General features: G+C 37.4%; 1 protein-coding gene across 13 annotated transcripts in view; it reads left to right on the plus strand.

The window, feature by feature from the left end:
* Nucleotides 1-18,175, plus strand: part of MGA (MAX dimerization protein MGA) — a 159,983-nt gene that overhangs the window by 77,610 nt on the left and 64,198 nt on the right. The gene's annotated exons all lie outside the window — the stretch shown is intronic.

Here is an 18,175-nt window from a genome sequence, read left to right on the forward strand (position 1 = left end):
CTCAGTTTTTAATGAGTCTGTGCCTCTGGACTGTGAACTTCACAAGTACTTCTCATATTCTTTCTTGCCCCCTTAAGTTGGACAGGATTGGCTAGAGTAGGCTGGAGTTAGATATTTCCTTTCCCCAGGTCAGTTAGGCTCTGATAAAACCCACCAAGTTAGACTGGTTAACTAATTTTTCCAGAGGTTAGGCTTTTTTGTTACAAGTAACAGAGACTGACCCCCCCGGCCCAGGATTTTTCTCACGAGGAAATATTTACTGTGAGAACCTAGTCTAGCTCCTGGTGGAAAACTTACAGAAATGTGGGAGCACCCCTATAACTGGGTACCCCTGGAGTTTTAAACTCAGGCTTGTCTACATTGAGCCTCCGGCAACTCCAGTTACAGTTCAGGTTTTTCTACCCTGGCACTGGTTCCCAAGGTGGTTTCCATTGTCAGTTACTGCTCCAACCATGATCCCCTGTATCCACCTGACTGTTTTCAGCAGTTTGCACTGTACTCTCACTGTCTCTTTCTCTCTCTTTTTTTTTTAAATAGAGAAGCCTGTGTGAAACCTGGCTTGTTTCTTTTCAAAAAATATTTATTTGGCTGCGTCGGTTCTTAGTTGCGACACGTGGGCTCTTTGTTGCGGTGCACAGGCTTAGTTTCCCTGCAGCATGTGGGATCTTATAGTTCCCTGACCAGGGATGGAACCCGCGTCCCCTGCATTGGAAGGTGGATTTTTAACCACTGGACCACGAGGGAGTCCCCTCACCGTCTCTGATGGATTCAAAAGAGTTGTTGAATTTTCAGTCCCTTTAACTTTTCACTTGTTAGAACATAGTGGCTATTTCTAAACTCCGTACATGTGCAGCTGGAAACTTGCCTTATTTGAGTGTTAAAACCCAAGTTCGGCAGAAGTATATCCCAGCCCAGTACTTTTCTTTTACCTTCCTTTTCTCACTTAATTCATATCCCATTAACAGCTACTATTCTTTGAGTTTGGAATCCCCACATTGATGAGTTCCCTGACTTGTTTATGGGCAAGTTAGTGCTTTGCTATTTTCTAAGGGTAGTTGACAGGTGGAGTATATGTTACTCAAGCAGTGAACAGGTTTTTCTTTTATTCTGTCAAGGGGGAAAGTGGTTTTCAGTTTATGCTTTTCAGTGTGGCTTTTTTTTTTTTTTTTTTGGCATTTGCAACTAGAGGATGCCACCCAGTGTGTAATCATCTTGATTACCCAGTACAATTTAAAAAAATTGAAACACTTCAACACCAGTATTTTTTTGAATTGATTTTATTGAAGGATAGTTGATTTAGTGTTTAATTTTTATTGTACAGCAAAGCAATTCAGTTAGACATATATGTACATTCTTTTTCATATTCTTTTCCATTATGGTTTATCACAGGACATTGAATATACACTGCTATCCTGTGGGACCTTGTTGTTTATCCATTCTGTACATAATAGTTGCATGTGCTACTCCCAGACTCCCAATGCATCCCTCCCCTTCTTCTTTTCCCCTTGGCAACCACAAGTCTGTTTTCTATGTGAATCTGTTTCTGTTTTGTGGGTAAGTTCATTTGTGTTATATTTTAGATTCCACATATGTGATATCATATGGTGTTTGTCTTTCTCTTTCTGACTTACTTCACTTAGTATGATAATCTCTGGTTGCATCCATGTTGCTGCAAATGGCATTATTTCATTCCTTTTCTTATGGCTGAGTAGTATTCCATTATATATTATATGTACCACATTTTCTTTATCCAGTCATCTGTTGATGGACATTTAGGTTGTTTCCATGTCTTGGCTGTTGTGAATAGTGCTGCTGTGAGCATGGGGTGCATGTATCTTTTTGAATTATAGTTTTGTCCAGATAGATGCCCAGGAGTGGGATTGCTGGATCCTATGACAATTCTATTTTTAGTTTATTGAGGAACCTCCATACCGTTTTCCATAGTGGCTGCACTAATTTACGTTCCCACTAACAGTGTAGGAGGATTCCCTTTTCTCCACACCCTCTCCAGCATTTGTCATTTGTAGACTTTTTTTTTTTTGGCAGTACGTGGGCCTCTCACTGCTGTGGCCTCTCCTGTTGCGGAGCACAGGCTCCGGATGCGCAGGCTCAGCGGCCATGGCTCACGGGCCCAGCTGCTCCGCGGCATGTGGGATCTTCCCGGACCGGGGCACGAACCCGTGTCCCCTGCATCAGCAGGCGGACTCTCAACCACTGCGCCACCAGGGAAACCCTGTAGACTTTTTAATGATGGCCTTTCTGACTGGTGTGAGGTGATACCTCATTGTGGTTTTGATTTGCATTTCTCTAATAATTAGTGGTGTTGAGCATCTTTTCATGGCCCTGTTGGCCATCTGTATATTTTCTTCGGAGAAAGTTCTATTTTGGTCTTTTGTCCTTTTTTCAATTGGGTTGTTTGTTTTTGTTATTGAGTTGTGTGAGCTGTTTGTATATTTTGGAAATTAAGTCCTTGTTGGTCACATCATTTGCAAATATTTTCTCCCAGTCCATAGGTTGTCTCTTTGTTTTGTTTATAGTTTCCTTTGCTGTACAAAAGCTTTTAAGTTTGATTATGTCCCATTTGTTTATTTTTGCTTTCATTTCTATTGCCTTGGGAGACTGACCTAAGAAAACATTGGTATGATTTATGTCAGAGAATGTTTTGCCTGTGTTCTCTTCTAGGAATTTTTTGGCAACACCAGTATTTTTACCCTCATTATCCAAAAGCAGTTTAATCTATCCTTGGATGATGGAGGATTTACTTTTAAAATTACTTTGGAGGCCAGGGTGAGGAGTTTGTTAGCTGAAAGAGTCATGTGTATTTCTTTGTTATAGACAGTGGCTTTTGGTGTTACATGTGGTATTATAAACTTCTGATCTTAATGAGTCAAGAAAATGGTTCAGATTTATGAGTGCATCAATATCTTTGTTACTGAAGGGAAAAAAACAACTTGATATGCATGCTCCAAGAAACAGCATTATCATCATATCTGAAAGTGGTATTTAGCTATATGCAAACTTTGTCTTCTATATGCAAGCTTGATTTGGAAGCTGAGATTATTTTGAGGCAGGCGTTGTGATGAGAACTCTTAGGATTTACTCTCAGAGTAACTTTAATGTATAACATACAGCAGTGTTTATTATTAATCATGTTGTACATTGTAAGTCTAGTGCTTATTTATTTTCTAACTGTAAGTTTATACCTTTTCACCACCATCATCCAATTTCCCATTCCCCTGCCTCCAGTAACCACAAATCTGATTTCTTTCTGAGTTTGTTTTGAAGTATAATAGACGTCAACAATATGTTCGTTCTGGCGCATGGCATAGGGTGATTTGATTTTTCTATACATTACAAAGTGATTATCATTATAAATCTAGTTACCATCTGTCAGTATGCAAAGATATTACATTCTTATTGGCTGTATTTCCTGCACTGTACATTTCATCCCTGTAACTCATTTATTTTGTAACTGGAAGTTTGTACCTCTTTTAATTTCCCTCACTTATTTCATTCATTCCCCCTCACCCTCCCCTCCTCTGGTAACCATCTGTTTCTTCTCTAGATCTGTGACTCTGTTTTTGTTTTGTTACATTTGTTCACTTTTTTTTAAAATTTTTTTTTTTTCTTTTTTTTGTGGTACATAGGCCTCTCACTGTTGTGGCCTCCCCTGTTGCGGAGCACAGGCTCCGGACGCGCAGGCTCATCAGCCATGGCTCACAGGCCTAGCCGCTCCGCGGCATGTGGGATCTTCCCGGACCGGGGCACGAACCCGTGTCCCCTGCATCGGCAGGTGGACTCTCAACCACTGCGCCACCAGGGAAGCCCTGCTTGTTTTTTTTGATGTTGAGTTAAATGAATTTTTGTATATTTTGGATATTAGCCGTTTGTTAAATTGTTTGTGAATATCTTCTCTCATTCAGTAGGCAGCCTTTTCATTTGTTGATGGCGCAAAAGCTGTGCAAAAAGCGTTTTAGTTTGATGTAGTCCGATTTGTTTCTGTTTCTGCTTTTGTTTGCCTTGCCCCAGGAGACATATCCAAAAAAATATTGTTAATACTGAGGTAAAAAATATTGCTAACACTGCCTATGTTTTCTTCTAGGAGTTTTATGATTTCAGGTCTTACCTTTAAGTCTTTAATCCACTTTGAGTTTATTTTTGTATATTGTGTGAGAAAATAGTCCAGTTTGATTCTTTTGCATGTAGTTGTCCGGTTTTTTCAACACCATTTATTGAAAAGGCTGTCTTTTCCCCATTGTATATTCTTGCTCCTGTGTTGTAGATTAAATGTCCATGTAAGTATGGGTTCACTTCTGGGCGCTCTGTTCTGTTCCATTGATCTGTGTCTACTTTTGTGCACGTACCTTACTGTTTTGATGACTGTAGTTTTGTAGTATAGTTTGAAATCAGTGATCATGGTACCTCCAGTTTGTTCTTGTTTCTCAATATTGTTTTGACTCTGTGGGGTCTTTCAGGTTTTCATACAAATTTAGAGTAATTTTTTCTGGTTCTATGAAAAATGCTATTGGTATTTTGATAGGGATTGCATTCAATCTGTAGATTGTCTTGGGTGGTACAGTCAGTTTAACAATGTTAATTCTTCCAGTCTATGAGCATGGTATATCTTTTCATCTGTTGGTGTTGTCTCAATTCTTTTCATCACTGTCTTATAGTTTTCTGAGTACAAGTCTTTTATCTCCTTAGTTAGCTATATTTCTAGGTATTTTATTTCTTTTTGATGCAGTTGTAAATGAGATTGATTCCTTAGTTTCTCTTCCTGATAGCTTGTTGTTAGTGTATAGAAACGCAACAGATTTCTGTGTTTTAATTTTGTATCCTGAAACTTTACGGAGTCATTTATTTGTTCTAATAGTTTTTTGGTGGCGTCTTTAGAATTTTCTATATATGGCAATAGTATGTCACCTGAAAACAGTGACAGTTTTACTTCTTCCTTTCCAATTTGGATTCTTTTTATTTATTTTTCTTGTCTTATTGTTTTGGTTAGGATTTCCAATATTATGTTGAATAAAAGGGGTGAGAGTGGTCATCTTGTCTTGTTCCTGATCTTCGAGGCAATGCTTTCAGCTTTTCGCTATTGAGTATGGTGTTGGCTATATTTTTGTTGTATGACCTTTATTATGTTGAGGTATGTTCTCTCTGTACCTACTTTGTTGATAGTTTTTTTAATCATAAATGGATTCTGAATTTTGTCAAAAGCTTTTTCTGCATTTATTGAGATGACATGATTTTTATTCTTCAACTTGTTAATGTGGTATTACCATTACCAGATTGATTTGCAGATATTGAGCCATCTTTGCATTGCTGGGTTAAACCCCACTTTATCAAGGTTTGTGATCCTTTTGTATTTACTTATTTATTTGGGTGAGCTGGGTCTTAGTTTTGGCAGGAGGGATCTTTAGTTGCAGCATGCAGGATCTTTTAGTTGCGGCATGTGGGCTCTTAGTTGCAGCATGCGGGATCCAGTTCCCTGACCAGGGATCAAACCTGGGCCTCCTGCATTGGGAGCACTGAGTCTTAACCACTGGGCTTCCAGGGAAGTCCTTATGATCCTTCTAATGCATTGTTGAATATGTTTTGCTTGTATTTTGTTGAGGATTTTTACATTTATGTTCATCTGTGACATTGGCCTGTAATTGTTTTTGCGAGGGGGTGATGTCTTTGATTTTGGTATCAGAGTGATGCTGACCTAATAGAAGTTCGGAAGCATTCTTTTCTCTTCGATGTTTTGGAATATTTTGAGAAGAATAGGTGTTAATTGTCTAAATGTTTGGTAGAATTCACCTTTGAAGCCATCTGGTCCTGGACTTTTGTTTCTCGGGAGTCTTATAAATTACTGTTTCAATTTTATTATTTGTACAGTATGTCCCCTACATATGAATGAGTTCTGTTTTGAGAGTGTGTTCGTACATTCAGTTTGTTTGTCAGTCCAACGAAGTTAGTCTAGGTACCCGACTAACACAATTGGCTATATAGTACTGTTCTGTAGTAGTTTTATAATACTTTTCACACAAATAATACATAAAGAACAAGCAAACACAAAAAATAAAGATAATATTTATAGTCTTACTGTCCAGTACCTTGAAAAGTACAGCAGTATAGTACAACAGCTGGTGTACAGGGGCTGGCATCAAGTGAACTGGCAAGAAAAGTTACTGACTAGAGGTGGGAGGGGAGGTGTGGGATATAGTAGAGCTGAAGGATCTTCAGCAATAGGAGGTGGAGGGCAAGCTACAATTTCACTCATGCCTGACGGTGATGGAATGCATGTTCGCATCTTTGAAAGTTCGTAACTTGAAGGTTCGTATGTAGGGAACTTACTGTAATCGGCCTGTTTATATTTTGTATTTCTTCCTGATTCAGTTTTGGGAGATTGTACTAGGTGATTATTTCTAGGAATTTATCCAGTTCCTCTAGGTTGCCCATTTTATTGGCATATAATTCTGTGGTATAATCTCTTTATAATCCTAAATGATTATATAACATAATCAGATAACATAAATGTTTCTGTGGTGTCGGTTGTTACTTCTCTTTTTTTTATTTTTGATATTTTTGGGTCCTCTTTTTTTTTATTGATGAGTTTGGGTAAAGGGTTGTCAATTTTATCTTTTCAAAGAACCGGTTGTTAGTTTCATCCTTATTTTGGTTTTGAAAAGGAAATTGCTATTTCATATTGTGTATTGCACAGTGTATGGAAATAAAGCTGATCCTTTATATTGATTTTGTATCGTGCAGCTTTGCTGAATTTATTAACTAACTCTGTGTGTGTGTGTGTGCGTGTGTGTGTATTATTCAGAGTTTCCTACATATAAGATCATGTCATCTGTGACAGAGATACCTTTATTTTTTCCTTTCCAATTTGAATTGATACTATTTTTTTCTTACCTAATTGCTTTAGTTACAATTTTCAGTACTGTGTTAAATAGAAGTGGTGAAAGTGGGATCATTCTGGTTTTAATTTGCATTTTTCAAGTACATTTTCAGTAATTTCTTCAGAAAGGATGTATGGGACATAGAATTTTAGAATGTTTAAATAAAATCACTTCTGAGGAAGGTAGTAATCCCCTTCTTCACCCCTCTTAACAGTTTTCTTCTTGCATGTTGAAAAATAGCTTTATTATACCCTCATACTTCCATAATTTTTTTGGTTGAGTGTAGAGTTCCATGCTGAAAATGTGTTGTCGGGTTCCAGTTTGCTGTTGAGAAATTTGATTCCTGGTGGTTTGAAGGCTCTTAAGATTTTTTTGTTGATCTCTCTTATGAAATTTCACAATGATGAGCCGCGGTATGGTTGTTCTCATCATTGTGAGAAAATACGTTTTTTCAAAACAAGAAGTTCATATTCTTTGGCCCTAGGAACATTTAAGTATTATTTCTCTGTTAATTTTTTCACTTTCTTTTTCTCTTTTTATTAAAAATTTTTCTTTCTTTCTTTTTTTTTTTTAAGGCCCGTGGGCTCGAGAGCGCAGGCTCAGTAGTTGTGGTGCACGGGTTTACCTGCTCCACAGCTTGTGGGATCTGCCTGGACCAGGACTTGAGCCTGTGTCCCCTGCACTGGCAGGCATATTCTTAACCACTGCGCCACCAGGGAAGTCCTGTTTTCTCTTTTCTAAAAAAACTCTTGATAGTTGGGTGTTCCATCTACTGGATTGGTTATCTTATATAATCAGTCTTTTATTTCTTGTCATTATCTTTTTGCTGTACATTATGTGAGATTTCCTTGATTTAGCTTCTAACTTACTGATGTATTTATTGCAGGTGTCCGATTTCAGTTTCCAAGAGCTCTTTTGTTTTCCACTCTACATTATCTTTTCCAGTGGATTTCTTCTTTCTGTTACTCTAATTACCAGTTTCATGGAAGGCATTACGTTATGGCTTTTCCTAATGTACGTCTGTATGTATCTCTTTTTTTAATAGTTTATTTATTTTAATTTTATTAATTTTTTTGGCTGCATTGCATCTTTGTTGTTGTACGTGGGCTTTCTCTAGTTGCGGCGAGGGGGCGTACTCTTCGTTGTGGTGTGCAGGCTTCTCATTGTGGTGGCTTCTTCTGTTGCAGAGCACAGGCCCTAGGCGCGCGGGCTTTGGCAGTTGTGGGCGATGGGCTCTAGAGTGCAGGCTCGGTAGTTGTGGCACACGGGCTTAGTTACTCCGCAGCATGTGGGATCTTCCCGGACCAGGGATCAAACCCGTGTCCCCTGCATTGTCAGGTGGATTCTTAACCACTGCGCCACCAGGGAAGTCCCTATACATATCTTATTATCTATTAAACTAAGTAACATTATATTGTCTATTTGTCTGTCTCCTGCATTGATCTGTGCATTCCTTGAATGTAGGGACTCTGCTTTATTTATTTTGGTAAATCCCTGTGCCCCCAAAAATGTGTCTGGCACATTGTCAGAACTCAGTAAATGTTGCCTGAATGAGTTTGTTTATCCATAGCACTTAAAGCTTTTTTAGTGTGTTTCACAGTGACTGTCATGTCATACTTACTTGTTGCATAGGTTGTGTATACCAACAAAAATGTAATCCTTTAAATTAATTGATGTGTACAAATCAGTGGTTTTGCCCATATTTTTGGTTAGATAACCTTGCACCTAATTTTTTTGTATAGCGACTTCTTAAAAGTATAAAATTTCAGGATTGTTTGCAAAATCTTCCTGCCAAGGAAAAAAAATTCATGCTTTGTGTGTAAAGTTTTTATTGGACGATAAGAAGAGAGAGACTCTTTGGAAATAACTTTTGTAATTTAGCAAGTTTAATATTTCAGGAAGATGTGAAAGCAGTTATTTTGGTAGCAGCCAAGATTTAGCTTCACAAGGTTCTCAGCTATATTGCAAGCATAATTCAAGTCATATGGCTAAATGAGAAAAAGGTAGAGATTATTTTCTGCATTTTAGAAGTTCACACCGTGAAATACGAAGATAATGGAAAGAACTATCATTAAATGTGAATCCTAAATTACTTGATGGAGAATGACATTTATACATAAATATACATAAAAAGTGAGATAATAGGGAAAGGGAAATGAGAGGGCTTGGTTTGCCTAACCTTTAAAAACAGGTAAAGGAGGGAATTCCCTGGCGGTCCAGTGGTTAGGACTATGCGCTTTCATTGCTGAGGACCTGGGTTCAATGCCTGATCAGGGAACTAAGATTCTGCAAGCCATGCGTTGCGGCCAAACAAACAAAAAAACGAGGTAAAGGAAAACTGGATTGTGGTGATGGCAAAATTATAAATTTAGTAAAAATAATTGAGTTGTTACTTAAAACTGGTGGGATTTATGTTACATAACTTACACAATAAAGCCGTTAAAAAGAAAGATAAGGAAATAGGTATTTTCTCCAATTAAGTGATATTTTTGAAAGGGGGAAGCTGTTTTAGCTTTCAAATTGAAATCTAGCCCATCTTGGCTTACTTTTTGTGTATGGCATGAAGTTGGGGGTCAAGGCTCATAGTTTTCCAGGCACATATTTATGTGGTCTAACATCATATTCAAAAGGCTTTATTTTCCCCATTAAAATGCACTGGTGTCTTGGAAAATGAGGTGATTATATATATATATGGGTGGGTCTATTTTTGTTCCATTTTTTTGTCTATTCTTTTGCCAATACCATGCAGCCATTTATTTATTTATTTAATTTATTGCTGCCTTGGGTCTTCGTTGCTGTGAGCGGGCTTTCTCTAGTTGTGGCGAGCGGGGGCTACTCTTCCTTGCGGTGCGTGGGCTTTTCATTACAGTGGCTTCTCTTGTTGCAGAGTGCGGGCTCTAGGCATGTAGGCTTAGTAGTTGTAGCTTGTGGGCTCTAGAGCGCAGGCTCAGTATTTGTGGCCCATGGGCTTAGGTGCTCTGCAGCATGTGGGATCATCCTGGACCAGGGCTTGAACCCGTGTTCCCTGCATTGGTAGGTGGATTCTTAACCACTGCGCCACCAGGGAAGCCCACCATACAGTCTTGATGACACTATAATCTTTGGTAGTGTAAGCTTCCAACTTCCCATAGTACATAGAAATACAGTTGATTTTTGTACCTTGATCTTGTATTTGATGACCTTGCTTATTTAATCCACTTACTAGTTTGTAGTGTTTAGGATTTTCTACATACACAATTATGGTGTCTGTGAACAAAGTTAGTTTTACTTCTCCCGTAAGTCTTTATTATTATTCTCTCTCTTTCTTACCTTACTGTGCTGTTTGGACTTGCAGTTCTGTGTTGAAACTAAATTTTGAGAATGGTCATTCGTGTCTCCTGACCTTAGAGAAAATCGTTCAGTATTTCTTAATGGGTGTTATGCTGTTGGCTTTAGGTCACACTGGGAACTTTCCTTCCAGTCCTAATTTTCTAAGTGTGGTTAAGAATGAGTATTGAATTGTATCAAATGTTGTTTTTCTATCTGCTGAGATGTTGTTTTTCTCCCTTCATTTTGTTAATTTGATTTTTTTCTTCTTTTTTTTTTTTACCGTGAGTGGCGGCTATATGGGAGTGAGAGCTGGAAATGCTGTAACAGTTTTGCATTCCTGGGAAATACTACTTGGTTGTCATAACATTTTTAATATTGGATTCAGTTTACTGATACTTCATTGAGTTTTTTTACATCTGAATTCATGAAGGATATTTTTATTTCTGATACTTTAGTTCCAGGGTTTTGCTTTCTTCATAAAACAAAAAGTGTTGGATTATCCTGTATATTCTGAGTTTGTGCAAGATAGGTTTTTTTTTCATTATGTCTTTGCTAGACTTGAGGGAAGCCATGTAGTTTTCTTTGCTGGCAGGTTTCAAATCATAAATCCAGTTTCTCTGTTGTTCTCTATTTCATTAAATTTTTTCCTCTTAGCATTGTTTCCTTCTTTTTGCTTGCTCTTTTTCCTTTTATTTCTCATTTTTATTGAGATGTAATTGATATACAGCTCTGTATAAGTTTGTTACACGACATGATGACTTGACAGACATATACTGTGAAATGATTGCCACAATAAATTTAGTTAACATTCATCTTTTCGTATAGATAATCCCATTTTTTTTCCTTTTCTTGAGAACTTTTAGGAATTACTACCTTAGCAACTTTCAGATATACCATGCTGTAGTGTTAGCTAGAGTCATCATCTTGTGTATCCCCAGCACTTATTTATCTTATAACTGAAAGTTTGTACCTTTTGATCCCCTTCATTCACTTCCCCTGCCCTTCATCCCCTGTCTCCCTGACACTGGTAACCACTGATCTGATTTCCTTTTTTTGAATTTTATTTTATTTTTTTATACAGCAGATTCTTAATAATTATCTGTTTTATACATATTAGTGTGTATATGTCAATCCCAATCTCCCAATTCATACCCCCTCCCCTGCTTTCCCCCCTTGGTGTCCATACGTTTGTTCTCTGCATCCGTATCTCTATTTCTGCCTTCAAACTAGTTCATCTGAACCATTTTTCTAGATTCCACATATATGCATTAATATACAATATTTGTTTTTCTCTTCCTGACTTACTTTACTCTGTATGATAGTCTTTAGGTCCATCCACATCTCTACAAATGACCCACGTTCATTCCTTTTTACGGCTGAGTAATATTCAATTGTATATATGTACCACATTTTCTTTATCCATTGGTCTGTCAGTGGACATTTAGGTTGCTTCTGTGACCTGGTTATTGTAAATAGTGCTGCAGTGAACATTGGGGTGCATGTGTCTTTTTGAATTATGGTTTTCTCTGGGTACCCCGTGGTGGGATTGCTGGGTCACATGGTAATTCTATTTTTAGTTTTTTAAGGAACCTCCATACTGTTCTCCATAGTGGCTGTATCAATTTAGATTCCCACCAACAGTGCAAGAGGGTTCCTTTTCTCCACACCCTCTCCAGCATTTGTTGTTTGTAGATTTTCTGATGATGCCCATTCTGACTGGTGTGAGGTGATAGCTCATTGTAGTTTTGATTTGCATTTCTCTAATGATTCGTGATGTTGAGCATCCTTTCATGTGTTTGTCGGCAATCTGTATATCTTCTCTGGAGAAATGTCTGTTTAGGTCTTCTGCCCATTTTTGGATTGGGTTGTTTGTTTTTTTGATACTGAGCTGCATGAGCTGCTTGTATATTTTGGAGATTAATCCTTTGTCAGTTGCTTTGTTTGCAAATATTTTCTCCCATTCTGAGATTGTCTTTTCATCTTGTTTATGGTTTCCTTTGCTGTGCAAAAGCTTTTAAGTTTCATTAGGTCCCATTTGTTTATTTTTGTTTTTATTTCCCTTTTTCTAGGAGGTGGGTCAAAAAGGATCTTGCTATAATTTATGTCATACAGGGTTCTGCCTATGTTTTCCTCTAAGAGTTTTATAGTGTCTGGTTTTACATTTAGGTCTTTAATCCATTTTGAGTTTATTATTGTGTATGGTGTTAAGGAGTGTTCTAATTTCATTCTTTTACATGTAGCTGTCCAGTTTTCCCAGCACTGCTTATTGAAGAGACTATTTTTTCTCCATTGTATATTCTTGCCTCCTTTGTCATAGATTAGTTGACCATAGGTGAGTGGGTTTATATCTGGGCTTTCTATTCTGTTCCATTGATCTATATTTCTGTTTTTGTGCCAGTACTGTATTGTCTTGATTACTGTAGCTTTGTAGTATAGTCTGAAGTCAGGAAGTCTGATTCCTCCAGCTCTTTTTTTTTCCCCTCAGGATTGCTTTGGCACTTGCTTTTGTTTTAATTTGCCTGTTTCAGTTCAGGGATTGGCAGATTAAGACCTGTGGACCATACCTAGCCTGCCTTTTTTGTTGTTGTTATGGCCTGCAGACTAAGTATGGTTTTTATATTTTTAAGTGTTTGTGTGCGTGGGGGAAACAAATAAAAGTAATATTTTTTCATATGTGAAAATCATATAAAATTCAAATTTCAGTGTCCAATTGTTAGAACACAGCTATGCTCACTTGTTTATGTATTGTCTTGTGGCTTCTTTTATGCTACAGTGGTAGAGTTGAGTAAAGATTGTTCAGACTTCAAAGCCTAAAAGTTTTACTACTTAGCCCTTTACAAAAAGTTTATCAATCCCTAAGATAATTTATTTTAGACCTTTTATTTCAAGCTATAAAATCCCACTTAGCACTGTTTTAGGTGCATTCTACAAATTATGATTTGTGTTGAAATTGTTATTAATTTGTGGTTTGGTCCTATTTTTTGTCAGAGAACATGTGACTTAAAACCTTTCAAATAGAAATATATCATGACTGTGCTGTATTGTCTAGCATATGGTCTGTTTTGATTAATACTTCAAGTATACTTATGCAGTTGTTGGTTGTAGTGTGCTATAAGATCTTATCAGGTAAGTTTAATTCATTGTTCAATTCTTCTATCTCCTTACTGATTTTTTTTTTGGGGGGGCGGTGTCTCTCCTATCAGTTACTGGAACGTGTTTTAAAATCTCCCTCTATAGTTGTGGATTTTTCTGTCTTTCTTTTTAGTATTATAAATTTTTGCTTCACATATTTTCAAGCTATATGATAAGGTACATATACATTTAGGATTGTTATGTCCTTTTGGTGAATTGAGCTCATAAAATTTTTATAATGACCCTCATTATCTCTGATGGTACTTAAAGTCTACTTTTAGTCATATTATTAAGCCACATTGGCATTCATCTTATTTTCTATTTGCATGGTTTTATCTTTTTCCCTCCTTTTATTTTCAGTCTGTCTATGTCTTTAGATTGAAATTGTGGTTCTTTTAAATAGCTTATAGTCGGGACCTTTTTCTTTGTCCACCCTAGACTTTTAATTGGACTGTTTTGCTCACGTGCATTTAATATTATTACTGATGTGGCTGTGCTTAAAGCATTTCATCTTGGTGTTTTCTGTTTCTGTCATCTATTCTTTCATTATCCTTCCCTGTTTTCATTTGGTTTATGTTTTCTTTTCTTAAAAAATTATTTTATTTATTTATTTTTGGCTGCGTTGGGTCTTTGTTGCTGCACATGGGCTTTCTCTAGTTGCGGTGAGCGGGGGCTACTCTTTGTTGCAGTGCGTGGGCTTCTCATTGCGTTGGCTTCTCTTGTTGCAGAGCATGGACTCTAGGTGCGTGGGCTTCAGTAGTTGTGGCGCGTGGGTCTAGTTGCTCCCCGGCATGTGGGATCTTCCCGGACCAGGGATTGAACATGTATCCCCTGCGTTGGCAGGCGGATTCTTAACTACTGCACCACCAGGGAGGTCCTAGATTACGTTTTTAAAATTCCATCCTGTGGCCTATTGGTTTTTTAGCTGTGCCTCTGTAAATTTTTTTTTTTTAAGTGTTTTTACTAGTCTGCTCAGGTCGACATAGCAAAATATCATAGACTGGGTGACTTAATAAAAATTTATTTTCTCACGTTTCTGGAGGCTGGAAAGTCCAAGTAATGTTTTTGGTAGGGTTCAGTTTTGTTGGGAGGTCTTACCCAGGGTTGTAGTACCCTGGGTTGTAGACAGCTGCCTTCTAGCTGTGTCCTCACATAGAGAAGAGAGAGAGTGCCCACCTTTATGACCTCATTTAACCTTAATTACTTCTTCAAGACCCTATCTCCATGTACAGTCACAAGGGGGTTAGGGCTTCAGTGTATGAATTTGGGAGGGGACACAATTCATTCTTTAGCAGTGGTTGTAGAGATAATTATGTACATTCTTAATTTATCAAGTAGAATTAAATTAATATTATAGCAGTTCATGATCAGCTAATGTCCTTGTTGTTCATGTCCTTATATATGTTATAAACCCCCCCAAATGTTTTTATTTGCTTTAATCAGTCAGGAGTCATTTAAATAAACGTAAGAAAAGGCCTTTTATATTTACTCATGTTTATTTTTCATGGGTCTTCTCATTCATTCCTGGATCCATTTTCTTTCTTTTTTTTTTAACTTAGCTTGCTACTTTAAAAAATATATATTTATTTATTTAATTAATTTATTTTTTTCTGGCTGTGTTGGGTCTTAGTTGTAGCATGTGGGATCTTTCGTTGTGCTGCAGGGGCTCTTCGTTGTGGCGCACGGGCTTCTCTCTAGTTGTGGTGTGTGGGTTTTCTCTCTTCTAGTTGTGGCATGTGGGTTCTCTAGTTGAGGCGTGTGAGCTTAGTAGTTGTGGCATGCACGCTTAGTTGCCCTAAGGCATGTGGGATATTAGTTCTCAGACCAGGGATCAAACCTGCATCTCCTGCGTTAGAAGACAGATTCTTTACCACTGGACTACTAGGGAAGTCCCCTGGATCCATTTTCGTACTAGTTCATTTCCTATTAGTCTGAAGAACTTCCTTAAGTATTTTTTTAGAACTTTAAAAAAATAAGATGTAATTCACTGCTATATAATTCACCCTTGAAAAGTGTTCAGTTTAGTGATTTTTAATATATTCACCAAATTGTATAGTCATGACCACAGTCATTTTAAGGACGTTTCAGCACTCCAGAAAGAAACCCTGTGTCCTCTACTAGTCACTCCCCATTTTCCTCCAGCCAGTATTCAACCCCACCCACTGATATGCAACCACCAGTCTCTCTTTTGTCTCTGGATTTGTCTTTTTTGGACATTAAATGGGATCATACAGTATGTGATCTTTTGTGCTTTACTTAGCATAATGTTTTCAAGGTTCATATTGTAGCATGTATCTGTACATAATTTCTTTTATTACTGAATAATATTTTGTTGTTTAGCTATACTACATTTTATTTATCCATTTATTGGTAAACATTAAGGTTGTTTCTGCTTTTTGACTATTAGAAATAATGTTGCTATGAACATTTGTGTGCAAGTGTTTGTATTGAATAAGTTGTGGGTGTTCATAAGCCCATTCTTTCCCCACTGAATTTATTGTCTTGGCACCCTTGAATTGAATTCAATTGAAAGTCAATTGAGGGACTTCCCTGGTGGTCCATTGGTTAAGACTCCTTGCTCCCAATGCAGGGGGCACAGGTTTGATCTCTGGTCAGGGAACTAGGATCCCAAATGCTGCATGGCACTGTCTTAAAAAAAGAAAAGAAAAAAAAAACCAATTGATATAAAAGTGGGCAGGTATTACTGAACCTTGAATTCTGTTCAGTTGATTGGTATGTTTAGCTTTATGCTGATTACTGTAGCTTTGTAGTAAGTTTTGAAATTGGGAAGTATGAGTCCCCATTTGTTTCTATTTTTCAAGATACTTTGAGTTATTTTAGGGTCCCTTGCATTTCTATATGAATTGTACGATCAGCTTCTCAATTTTTACAAAAATCCCAGGTGGGGCGTTGTTAGGGATTGTGTTGACTCTGCAGATCACTTTTGGGGAGTATTGCTGTCTCACCTATATTAAGTCTTCTAGTATGAAACTGCGGAATATTTACCCTTTTTTTTTCTTTTTTTTTTTTAGGTTGGCTTTAATTTTTTTCCAACAGTTGTATAATTTTCTGTGTAAAAGCCTTACAGTTTTTTGGTTCAGTTAAGTTTTTTTTTTTTACATCTTTATTTGAGTATAATTGCTTTACAATGGTGTGTTAGTTTCTGCTTTATAACAAAGTGAATCAGTTATACATATAAATATGTTCCCATATCTCTTCCCTCTTGCATCTCCCTCCCTCCCACCCTCCCTATCCCACCCCTCCAGGCGGTCACAAAGCACTGAGCTGATCTCCCTGTGCTATGCGGCTGCTTCCCACTAGCTATCTACCGTATGTTAAGTGTTTTATTCTTGTTGATGCTGTTGTAAATAGAGTTGTCTTCTGAATTTCATTTTTGACGTTTGTTCCTAGTGTGCAGAATTACAGTTATTTTGCTGTGTGTTGATCTTGGATCCTGCAATCTTGCCAAACTCATTTATTCCAATAGTTTTTTTAGTGGATTTCTTAGGATTTTCAGTTCTGTATCCACAGAGTTTAGTATCTCTGGGGAGTTCTGGAACCAGTCTCTCTCAGAACTGGGGGCCAACTGTATACAAGATCATGTCATCTACAAATGGAGATTTTTTTTTTTTTTACTTCTTTTCAATCTGGATGTCTTTTATTTCTTTTTATTGCCTGATGTCCTTGGCAGATCCTCTAGTATAATTACTGTAAGTAAAAGTGGTGAGAACTAATATCCTTGTCTTGTTTCAGTCTAAGGAGGTAGTATTTTTTATGACGTATGAATTCTTTCAGATGTCTGAAAATGTCTTTAGCTTTGAAGGCTTCTTTTGGTAGATCTAGAACATTATGTTGACTCTTTAAATGCTTTATGATGGATGTCATTCATTGTCTTCTGTTTTACAGTGTTTCCAGTGAGTAATTAGTCTGTTCTCATAGTTTTCGCTGTAGTCTCATGTGTCTTTTTTTCTTCCTTGCTTATAAGGTTTTTCTCTTGATCTTTTTTTCAGCTGTCTGGTCTTCATGTACCTAGGTATGATTTTCTGCTTGGTGTTTGCTGAGCTTCTTGGATCTGTGGATTAAAATCTTTCATTTTTGGAATATTTTTGTTCAGTTTCTGTTCAAATGTTTCTCCTTTCTTTCTCTTACCTTTTGGGAGGTGCAACTGCTAGTGTGTTAAATAATCTGATGTGTGCCATAGGTCTCTGACACTTCTTTTGCTTTTCCTTTTTCTCTATCCTTCCAGTCTAGATGATTTGTAAATTTCAGCTCACCTCAGTTTTAAGGGTAGGATTGACCTCCTTTCAGACAGGGCCTTGGGATCTAAATGCTGTGAGAATGTAAGTTTCTGATTTCAGGCCAAGTTTCTGCATCACTAGAAATTCTGCAAAAGTCCCCTGGAGGATAATTGGTGGGAGCAAGGACTTGTCTTCTCTTTGAGGTCCTCCAGATCTAGTCTGCCCATACTCAGGCATTAATAGTTTGGTTTCTCTGTGTTTCCGCAAAGATTCTTTGCCTATAACAGCTTTTTTCTCTCTTCACTTGTGCTTCAAGCAATGTAAATGCCACTGAGGGTTGAAAGCAATAGCAATCTGTGGTCACTTGGAGAAGGCTGGTCCCTCTCTGGAATTCAGTTCATTTAAACTTACTTGTACCCAGAGGTCTTCAGTGACTTTAAAGAAAGAATAGGATTTTAAGTTTATCTAGTGTTTTGTCATTGTTATGGCAGAAGTTATGGTCTTTGTGAACTACTGTATTCTAACTGGAAGTGGAAGTCCTCCATTGAAGAATTTTTGAGTAAGGTCAAGATCTTAAGTCAGTTTTGCAAGGAACAAGTAGATACA

This window comes from Delphinus delphis, chromosome 2 (assembly GCF_949987515.2).
Source record: "Delphinus delphis chromosome 2, mDelDel1.2, whole genome shotgun sequence".
Classification (NCBI taxonomy): domain Eukaryota; kingdom Metazoa; phylum Chordata; class Mammalia; order Artiodactyla; family Delphinidae; genus Delphinus; species Delphinus delphis.